The sequence below is a fragment of the Olea europaea genome, unplaced genomic scaffold, assembly GCF_002742605.1.
Source record: "Olea europaea var. sylvestris unplaced genomic scaffold, O_europaea_v1 scaffold1506, whole genome shotgun sequence".
In the NCBI taxonomy this organism is placed as follows: Eukaryota; Viridiplantae; Streptophyta; class Magnoliopsida; order Lamiales; family Oleaceae; genus Olea; species Olea europaea.
The window spans coordinates 173,841-185,943 of NW_019232636.1; positions in this window are offsets into that span (position 1 = coordinate 173,841).

Consider the following 12,103-nt stretch of genomic DNA (forward strand, 5'->3'; position numbering starts at 1 on the left):
CCCCCCCCGCCCCGCCCCACGCGACCCGACCCCAAAACCAGTCCCAAACAATATTGTCTATCATTATGCATTGAGATTTGTTGATGTATATTTCCTACTATCTGGTTAAACATTCAATCAGAATTCTCTAAAAAAATGCAATTTGAAAATAAAAAAACGAACAAACAAGTATAACTTCAAGAAGCACAATAAAAAATTAGAGAAATCAAAAAGAAAGATATCAGTGAGAATGGCATAATCTATCATCTGAAGCAATGGTAAGAAATTAATATATTCTGTGGATCACGAATCTCTGGAATTCACAAATTCCATAACATTGTTTACTCAAATAAATAAATAAATAAATAAAAACATGCCTGAGTAGTAATATGTAATGGAACCCTTTGAACTGAACTATGGCTCGCAAGCTGTAAAATGGACGTGCAAAATTGATTATTCATAAAATTGAAAGGAAAAAAACCCTCGAAGGAATAACTTAGTTAAACGAACATTTGCCACAGCCTATACATGTACGCGTTTATGAATCGTGGGTTTACCTGCGAAACATTTTGGATTGGGATTCTGGGAATTGTGTAGAGAGTTGGAAGGGGCAAGCTGAATCCTTAAGTAGTTTTTTAGGAACATTTCTAGACAAGGGGGATCAGAAATGGAAATGGAACAGTGCAGGCCGCAGTACAGCGGGTAGACGTGAAAGGGCCTGGATGTTTCTGCCTGGTTCGGGTTAAAATTTTCATGGACCGATATGCCCATTAGAGGTTTGACATGGCCTGGTCTGCAAAGTCCATATCAACCTGAGGCCCGATTTACCCAATAAGATCACAATCAATCAACTGTAAACTCGATATTTAGCTTGATGTGCTCGACGTTTCTGGCTCCTTACGAAACTACCCCAACATTGGGAACCTTTTTTTTTTTTTTTATCTCTGTCCACCTAAATAGCAATTCATATACTGCATAACAATGTTCTCTCACAACCCATGGTTAACAAAGAAAGTACCACTTTGCCCTTTTTAATTTGGTCCAAATTGGTCAAAATTTGACTTTTTTAGTCAACTAACGGTCAAATGGACGGTTTCCATCCATTTGAACCTCCGGTGCATATTTTTGAAAGGTTTGGGACTGTGGGTGGCACAAACTAAAGGTTTGGACAAAGTCTGCTAATAAACGAAAGGTTTGGTACCTCGGCTGCAATTTCCCCAAAAAATATATAAAAATGAAAAAATGACAAAATGAATTTTCAACAAAATTCATCAAAATATGTAAAATTCAATAGTTTTGTCATTTGTGGGTTTTTATCAATTTCTAATTTTCTAATATAGATATATTATTAATATCCAATAATCCTAATTTATATCTAATAATCTCAAGGCTAGCATAATATATCAAAAGCCCTTTTCCTTTTCAAAATTTAGATGAACTCCAGTCGACACCCAACATAATTTTGAGCCACCGGCACTACACACTTTTTTTTCAAATTTTTCATTCCTCTGTAAAGTTGAATTGAAGTCCATTATACCAAATCAGAGACAGAGATCATAGACCTTCGGTGATAATATTTGCTACAAATAAAAGTTTTAGATCAATAATTTTTTTAGAGCAAACTAAGGTAAGAATTTGAAATTAAATACGCCTTGTAACATCATACAAATGTAAACTTTTGTAATAGTTATGTTTATATATTATAAAAAATTGCTTTATTATTATGGTTGGTTATTCTTTTTGTTTACTCTATATCCTTTTTTCAGGGGTTTAGTTTGTTTTAGATTATTGCTAGTAAGATATAAATATATATTGAATTTAATGAATTAATGACATAAAAATAGACAGGCAAAAAAATATATGGCAAAATCGGCAGTTTAAAACTGGACCAAACCGTTAGTTTTATATTTGATTTTTTTTCAAACCGTTCAAAATGGTTTGGTTTAGGTTTAGGTTTGAGTTTTTCTCAAACCGGTTTAAACTATTTGGTTTGAAAATTTGTTAAGAATCGGTAAAATTGGACCGCTTACACCCCTAGCCCTTGTATCGTAAGGTAGGCTACTAATTAGGTTGATGAGTAGAAAAGCATACTGATCACCGTGAGGGAAAGAATTTCTTTGATGAATGAATTCACAGACACATACACACAAAAAGTTCTATTTATTGTCACATTGTTTGTAATTTTACATAGTACATATTTTAAAGGTGTAATTAAATACACGAATGGTAGATGAACTTTACTCTATGTACCAAAATTATACACGAACTCGACTTTGTATCAAAATTACACATAAACTCATTAATTTATATTTAATTCATAGATGAATCAACTTTCGTCAATCAAAACTAACAAAACAATTGATTTGACAAACAGAATGCCTATTTCGCATACACTTCGACAAGTAAATTACGTGAATGGTATATGATTACCTCTGTATAAAACGATACATGAACTAATCTTTGTAGAGAAGTCATACATGTAATCATAAATTTGTTTCTCATTCATACATGAATTAACATTTTTTGTCAAAATTATTGAAATAATCCTCATGAGAAACAAAGTGCTTACGTGAAAATGGCATGGTGGACACTTGATATTATCAAAAGAAAGTAACACGCTTTAAAGAGGGAGGAAAATTTTCAACTATTCCATTTAATCACGTTTCATATTAATTTTCCTAAATTGCGAGCATAAGATTGGAGTACAATAATAGAGTTCAAGAAACTGCTTAAAATTGACCCGCTCAAAGAGGATGCCATGATAAAATTCCTCATTAACGTATGAATGACTTTTGTAGAATTTATTCAATGCTTAGTGATGCTAAATATGAAAAAATGTGGGAAAAAAAAATTTATTTTTATTATTATTATGTACTTTATGGAATTAACTTCAGAATATTCAATAATTCCGAACGATTGGGTTCTAAAAATGAAACATTTGCATTCGAATTGGTTCAATTGAATGAGAAAATCACTTCTATTATCACTGACTAATTCAATTATTTGCATTTTGAGAATGTCGATTTAAATGATGTGAAATGCTAAGAGTACACCACACCATTTCCACATAAGTACTCTGTTTATCACGTGAATTGTTTTATTAATTTTTACATATGAAATTGAGGACACAAATTTGTGAGTTCATATATAATTTAATGCAAAGATAAGTTCGTCCATGATTTTGATATACTTGACATGGTTCTTTTATGGTTTTGTAATGAGATAAAGTTCATGTAGTATTCATTTAATTCACTTATTATTGTCTGACAGTAGTTGCCTCATAGGCACTTTACTTGCCCCGTGGATTATTCAATTAATTTTTTTACTGATAGAAGTTAATCCATGTGCGAATATAATACACAACTGAGTTTACATATGATTTTAATACACAACTGAGTTTACATATGATTTTAGTACATGCTTAAAGTCCTTGTACCATTTGCACATTTAACAAAACATTCTAATACGCCCTTTATGGTGAATTTGCTTAATGGTTTTTGAATTTTGGATCATAATATAAAAAATAAAAAAGAAAGAAAGAAAAAGAAGAGCTCCTCCCAAATCCCAATAGCACAATAGCTCCCTTCCCTGCATCACTACTGCATCCGCCTCAACCATATACAAGCCTTTGACATGCTCTCACATGGAAATAGAGGAGTGTTGGAGATGGAAAAGAAAGCATATTATTTTAATCTATAATTGTTGACCTCATTTGAATGACTCAGTTGTCAACAAATCTCCTGCGACATCGTCGCCTACCTTTATGTTTTCCTTACACTAGAAAAAACACTATTAGGCATCAAGATCATTGAATCGTGAAAGGGATCGATGATTCTAGATACTCAAACAGTCAAGTCAACAACACATACATGTTATATGGGGAATTGGATGTGGGAGGGACATAACCCCAGCCCTTGTTTGATCTTCATTATCTTCAAAATACATTTTCTCTCTTCTTTTCAACTACGCATTTTTCAATAAAATAATATTACACATAAATTTAAAAAATTCTCTTATTTTTTAACTGCATATTTTTCATCAATCTACCATTCTAAAATGTATTCTGAGTAAAAAAAAAAAAAAAAATGGGGCTCAAACAGGCGCCTAATTCCATGAGTTGCATTTCAATTGGTTCGGAGAATGAGGGACCCATGGGTATGGGGGCATGAGCGGTGGCCCACCCACCTCGCCATTCATATGAATGGGTCACAAGGAATTTTAGAGTCTCAATACTAGCTAACGGAAAAGAACGGCAAAGAAGTAATTGTTCTACAATCCCCCGAAAGTGTATGCGGGCAAGGTCTTGCCTCATAAGGTTGGGAAGAGGATGAAGAAGGTAAGGGAGGAACAATTGAAGGTCCAATTATGGTAGATCCCCCTTAATAAATTTGATTAAGTTTCCTTATGGGTATTAATTTTCCAAAATTTTCCTGCATCCTCAAGGTTCACGTGCTAATTTTTAGGAATTGATAAGATATTTTCCTTTTCAAATACTTTCATACTAAACAGTATATCAAAACTCGAATTTGAAAGTCAAGGGAGTCTTGGACCTAAGAAACCCTAAGTGCTTCACTTTGAACATCCAATGACCGATGGGTGGGGCTTAAGTTATTATGCGAAGATCGTAAGGGATGATAATTGTTGACCTCGAGAATTGGACTCTCCACATGGCCAACGAATAGCTACTCTGCGTAATCCTTCCTGCGCACGATAACACACAGTCAAAAGGACACGGTCGGAACTAGTAACGGTGGTGTCGACCGCATACACTCCGACGATCAAGTCAGCGTTGGTTGATCGGGACAGTGCTCAAGTTATGCAAGAAAGTGGGGGGAGGGGGGGGAAGAATATATATTTCTTAGTATGGAAAGCTAAGTTAATAAGAGTTTCATTACCTCTTTCTCCTGCCAAACCTTGGGTATTTATAGATGTAGAGCACCGTTGGACGTGGGACACGTGTATGCATCTGACGGTGTGAGGCATCTGCTCATAGGCCTCGATCAGTCGCATCTAGAGTGGGCGGGCAATTAGTTCTTCTGGAGTTGATATAAAGTCGATACGTCACATCAACTAGACTTATGGAGATGTCACATCAATTGATCTTTGGAGATATCTTTCTGATAGTGGCGACATAGGGATCTGTTAAGGGAGTGCCTCGGAGTGTTCAGCACTTGGGAGTTGAGGGACACTTCGGTTACTTCAGTGGATTTACTCTTCACCTTGTAGTGTGCCATGTTGAGGTCGTCAGGAGTGGGCATCACTTCGAAACCACTTCGGACGAATACGTGGCACTTCGACGGGTGGCGTGACTATTTCTCCGAAGTGGTTTAGCTAGGAGATGGACACGTGGGAGTGGTGTGATAGTTGTTCCGAAGTGTGGACATGTGGGAGTGGTGTGACAGTTGTTCCAAAGTGATTTAGTTAGGGGTATAACAGTGGTCACCCCAAGTTCAGGCATGAATATTCATATTATGGATGGACTTGCTTTCTCGACTGTGTACGCCAACCTTAGAGTAAGTATTGTGGATTCTGATGAAGTGCTTATGTGGGAGGATGGAATAAGCATACGTACCGAATAGGTATTGGCTGAAGCGAAGTGATGACTGAGGTAGTGTGGGTAGGGCATTCTCTCGATTTTGCCGAAACTTGTAACGGCGGGCTGAGGAGCTCATCTGTCACGGGCGCGTTGACCCACAAGGGACGACGCGTTGGGAGATGGCTGAAACCTTGTAAAGCTGAGGGATCATGCGACCGAAGCGGTGACCCACAGGGGACTCCACGTCAGTGGCGCCGAAGCTTTTGAAGTTGGATGAAGAGCTCATCTGCTATCGGTGCGCTGACCAACAGGGGATGACAATTTGGGAGATGACTAAAACCTTGTAAAGCTGAGGGATCATGCGACTGAAGCGGTGACCCACAGGGGACTCCGCTTCAGTGGCGCTGAAGCTTTTGAAGTTGGGTAAAGAGCTCATCTGCTACCAGTACACTGACCAACAGAGAGAGACGCATTGGGAAATGGCTAAAACCTTGTAAAGTTGAGGGATCATGCGACTGAAGCGGTGACCCAAAGGGGACTCCGAGTCAGTGGTGTCGAAGCTTTTGAAGTTGGGTGAAAAGCTCATCTGCTACTGGTGCGCTGACCAGTAGGGGACGACGCATTGGGGGATGGCTAAAACTTTGTGAACTTGAGGAAACGTAGCGTCCGAGGTGACGACCCACAGGGATCTCTGCGTCAGATTCGTTAAAGCTTGTAAAGCTGGTTGAAGAGCTCATCTGCTACCGATACACTAACCTACAGGGGACGACGCCTTGGGAGATGGCTAAAACTTTGTAAAGCTGAGGAAACACAACGTCCGAGGTGATGACCCACAGGCATCTCCGCGTCAAGTACATTGAGGCTTGTAAAGCTGGTTGAAGAGTTCATCTGCTATCAATGCGCTGACCCACAGGGGATTACGCGTTGGGAGATAACCAAAGCTTTGTAAAGTCGAGAAAACACAGCGTCCGAGGTAATGACCCATAGGGATCTTTGCGTCAGGTGCGTTGAAACTTGCAAAGCTGAGTACTTCATCCAAGGCGTATTGGGATGTATTGTCCTTGATCTGAAGCGTTTGATTATGACATTAATCGATGTGACAGCTGTCGCATATTTTCAAGGCGACAGTTGGATGTGCTACATGTTCCCATAAAAAGGGCTGATGGATGTTGTTGTTCGAGATGACGTGCTTTATACATGCGTGAGGGGCATAGTTAGATCTTGGGCATTGATCAAATCTGGCGTTTTATTTCAACGATCTAGATTTGTGATGAGATGAACGGCCTAGATTGACATCGTTTGAATTCAATGATCCGGATCGTCTGAGGTCTTCTATAAAAGGAGGACTTAGTGCCATTCGAATGTTTTTTACTTTTGCAAACTGAGAATCCCTATTGTTCTCTAAATTGTTGGCAATTTCCAACGAGTTTCAAGCGTTTTTCGACACATTTTCAACTTTCGGCAACTTTTAGAGGACCATTTCCTATTTTTTGACCATAGAAACCCTAATCCGTTTGCTTCAGTAAATATTTCTCTAGTTTACATTTTTTGAATTCTGATGGCTTCTGAGAGTAGCAACGCTTCGGGCGGATGACCCTATATTGGCGACGTCAGTGAGGTGGCCGAGGCTATATTAGGGGGGAGAACATCTAGCAGAGGCCTGATAGTTTGGTAGACACGTCAGAACACTGGGGGCATCTGACTATCCATCGAAGTTGAAAACTGCCGACCTGGTTAGACTTAAGATCGAGTATAGAATCCCAAATACTGTGGGTTTAATACTCCCGAGGCCGGATGAGCGAGCATGTTACCCAAAGTCGAGGTGCGTAGCTGTTAGCGAGGCCATATTGAGGATGGGGCTTAGATTGTCCATCCAACCTTTTTTTAGATATGTATTAAAGTCCTATGGCCTAGCCCCCACCCAATTGAATCCAAACTCCTGGAGCTAGATGGTGGGTTCGTTGATGCTGTGGAAGGAGGCATCCTATGGAGAGGAGATGCCCTTTTCTATTTTCTAAATAATGTATATACCCAAGGTCGCGGCGGGGGTGATAAGACGAAGGGATGGTACTACCTAACTTCCTGGGGGTCTTACACTCCATTCGTGCTTGATCTGTCGAGCTCCATCAAAGAATGGAAGAGTTCATGGTTCTGGACTTCCGGGAGATGGGAAATGATGAAGGGTGACCCCATGGCGCCCCTTACTTTTCCCACCAAATACTCCACATTTAGTGAGTACTACTACTTCATTTTTGAAAATATGTTTGTGTTCGAAATATAACTCCTTTTCTTGCAGGTCCTCTTCCTCAATGCAAGTTGTCTACATAGGACTTCGACACCATCTACATCGTCTATCAGCTTCCCCTGAAAATGAGGTCTTACAACGAGCTGATAAGGAAGAATATTCGTTTTGTGGATCACGAGCTGATGGGCTCTCAGGGTGAGTAGAGGTTACATCATTAGTCTATGGTTGAAGCATTCAAACTTAGCTGATTTTCTGTTGTTTGTTGCAGCTAACTTTAACAAAAAAAGGCCTCTGAAGCCGAAATTCAAAACCATCCAAAGAATGATGGCTAAGGCGAGGGCCCTGAAGACCTCCTCTTCGACCTACAAGAAACAAATGGAAGACCTAGCAGCTGCTAGTAAGAAGCTCCCCTGGGCCGAGGAGGAAGAGCCCTTGCTGAAGAAGGGCAAAAGAATAACTAGGCCCCCAAAGGCCCCTACCATGGCGAGGGCAGCCCCGAGGCAGAGGACGATCCCCACAGGGGTTGTGATTGGAGAGAGGCCCGCCAGCCTACCTGAGTCGACCTCCGTGCTGGCATCTGCCCATACCTCTGTAGCTTCTCCTGCTCCGGCTCCTGTAGAGGAGAGGAAGAAGAGGGCTCGTCCCTCGAAGGAGCAAGACTTCTTGGACTGCACCTTCGAAGAGCCTGTGAATGAGGTATTGGAGACACTCCCTCCAGAAATTGTTGCTGTGGCTCAGGTCCGTTGCAAATACTGGACTAAGGCCTGGAGAGACCACATGTCATCTTGCTCAGTCGAGGACCTCGTAGCCGCCAACAGTACCTGCCTCGCCCGGGCATTGAGCACCAATGTCCAGCTGGAGGGTCTAGTGAAGGACCTTAGGGCAAAGAACATCGACCTAGCCCAAAGGTTGGAGAAGGCCTCTCTTTATAGAGATGAGTTTAAGACGACCCAGGCCTAAGCAGAGGAGGCCAGGAAGGCAAAGGAGGAGGCAGAAGCAAGGGCGGTGGAAGCTAAAGCCGCGTCAGAGCAGCTCAAGAAGGAATTGTATGAGACTGAATGCCAAATAGCTGCTCTGGCAAGGCAAATTGACTATGCCAGTAAGCATCATCGCTTAGCAGTGGAGGCCTTTAACGCCTCGAGTAAGGAGAAGAGTGAGCTGAGGCAGCGGGTGGAGGCCCAAGTCGAAGAGATTGACTCTCTGAAGATAGAGGTAAAGATAGTTGGCGAGTCAGCCGTGCAGCACTTTATCGACCACTTCAAGAAGCACGAGCTGCATGACACATTCGCCAACTATTGGGCCTCGTGGAACACCCAGGCTATGTTGCAGCAACTTACGGAGGTCTATCCGAACCTGGACATTTTAGTCTTGGAGGAAGAGTTCGGTGGGCCTGCCGGAGGTCGCCCTGACATGGCCACTGCTAAGGAGGCTGCTACTCTGGGAAAGGTTACAGGGAGAGACACTGCTCCCGAAGAGGCCAAGGTAGGGGCAGGGGCTATAGTGCCAGTAGAGTAGGATCTATGTAATGGCTTCGGCCCACCTTGTAATTTATTTTGATATTAATGGAATCAAAATTTTACCTAGTATTGTTGCTTCTCCTCTTTACTTTTATGTTGCACTGTCCATCTTGATGAGTAAAGTAAATATTGAGCATTACTTACCAATAATAACCAGTTGATGGCAGAAGAACTGATCCACATAAAATACTGAAGAACTGAGGTATAAGTTGATTAAACCATGCAACATAACGGAGAGCTGAGGTATTTTACTAAGACAGTTTCAGCACTTAGCAAGATAGGAATGTTACAATAGACTGGACAAAATGGAAATCGGATCAGAACATACACTTATTACTGATAGCATTTCCTCAAGTGTTTAATGTTCCACTGATGAGGCAGCACTTTCCCTGCCATGTCTTCAATTTCATAAGTACCGGTTCGAGATTCATTGTGGATATGATAAGGACCTTTCTAGTTCGGTCCAAACGTTCCAGACCCAGTTGGCTTTGTTGATTGGAAGACCCTTCTGAGGACGAGGTCCCCCACACGAAAAGTTCGATTTCTGACCTTAGAGTTGTAATAACGGGTCATCTTTCTTTGATACTCAGCCAATTTTATTTGAGAGGAATCCCTCCTTTATTTAAGGAGGTGGAGCTCGTGCACTCGAACCTTATCATTGCTGATCTCATTGAAATGTATCCGACGATGAAAGGGGACACCCACCTCGACAGGACTCATGGCTTCGGATTCGTAGGTCATGGAAAAGGGTGTTTCGCCTGTTGCAATTCGGCTGGTCGTTCGAATGGCCCAAAGGACATGGGAAAGTTCATCGACCCACGCCTCTTTCGAGGCATCAAGCTTCCTTTTCAGGGTATGCTTGATGGTTTGTTCACTCCCTCAACCTGCCCGTTTGCTTGGGGCTGATAAGGTGTTGAGAAGTCCTTCCTTATGCTGAGTTCATCACACAAGTCTCGCATCTTCTTGTTATCGAATTGTCTTCCATTATCAGACACTAAATGCCGAACCTACAAATGATATTTTTCCAGAAGAACTTTGTGGTGTTCGCTTCAATGATTTTCGCTAGAGGTTCAGCTTCAAACCACTTGGTGAAGTAGTCAATGGCAAAAGTTGCACTTCCTCTTCCTTTTGGAAGCGGGTCAATAAAGTCTATGCCCCACTTGGCGAACGGCCACAGGTTGTGATCACGGAGAGGCTTTGAGAAGGCTGCCTTTGAATGTTTGAGAAGCGTTGTCACTTGTCACACTTTTGAACAAACTGGCAAGGGTCCCTTTTCAGGGTCGGCCAGAAGTAGCCTTGTCGAAGTACTTTGTGTGCCAGAGTCGTTCCTCTGGAATGGTTACCGCAAACTCCCTCATGGATCTCCCTAAGTACATACATAGCCTTTTCCCCTCCCACGCATCAGAGAAGTGACAAGGCAAAGCCCCTTTTGTAGAGCACATCATCTTGGAGAACAAAGTGAGCAGCCCTCCTCCTCAATTTCTTCACCTCGTTTTTCGAGGCTGGCAATGATTGATCTTTGAGGGAGGTTATGATGGGCTGTATCCAAAGTAGGGTGCCTTTGATCCATAGTACCTCTTCGCCTCCAGAGATAGAGGACTTCGGTAGGCACTCAATTGGGACAATTTTTAACAACTCCGATTCCTTGCTGCTGGCCAACTTAAATTGGGCGTTGACGTGTGTATTTTCGAGACGTGGGACTTGAACCAGTTCAAATCCCTTGAAGTGAGGGACTAGGTTCATAACCAATTTCAGATACACAGCCATGCCACTGTCTTTGGCCACAAACTTTTTGTTGACCTGACTTACCACAAGCTGGGAGTCGCTACTTGCTAGGAGCCTTTTTACTTGCAGTTCTTTCACTAGTCTTAGGCCCTCTAGGAGGGGGCTCATATTACGCGGTGTTGTTCGAAGCTTTGAAGCCGAACCTGACTGTGCAGTTTAGCTTATGGCCCTCTGGGTTTTCCAAAACAACTCCTACTTCGGAGCCAGTGTCTCCTGACGATCCATCCACAAACGGGTTCCATGTTGGGGGCTCGACTGGTTCCATTGTCGCCTCCATTTCTAGGGCTTTGGCAAACTCAACCACGAAGTCTGCGAGGGCTTGGCCCTTGATGGCATTTCGAAGTCGGAACAGGAGGTCGAACTCGTTGAGTTTGATTGCCCATTTTAGCAAATGGCCCGAAGCGTCTGTTCTCTACAACACTTGTTTCAGGGAGAAGTTGGTGAAAACCTCGATCGAATGGGCCTGGAAGTATGGTCTCAACTTCCTTGATGCTGTAAGAAGGGAGAGTGCAAGCTTTTTCATATCTAGGTAGCACGTCTCCGCTGGGAGTAATGTCTCGCTAATACAGTACACCGACAGTTGATGCGTGTTTTCCTTTCTGACAAGGACTGCGCTGATAGCCCCATCTGAGACCGCCAAGTACAACAATAGTGGTTCTCGTGGTTCAGGTTTGGACAATAGAGGTGCCTCTCCTAAATGCTTCTTCAGCGCTTGGAAAGCTTCCTCGCACTCGTCTGTCCATTGGAATTTCTTTCCTTGTTTCAAGACTTTGAAGAATGGTAGGCTCTTGTCAGTGGGCCTGGAGATGAAGTGGCTGAGTGCGGCTGTCCGACCGTTGAGGCTTTGAACCTCCTTTGGCTTCTGAGGTGACCTCATTTTCAGTAAGGCCCTTATCTTTTCAAGATTTGCCTCGATTCCTCTTTGGTTCACAATATACCCTAAAAATTGACTCGAAGCTACCTCGAAGGTACACTTAAGAGGGTTCAACTTCATTTTATACTTTCTAAGAATCTGAAAGGTTTGGTCGAGGTGACTTACGT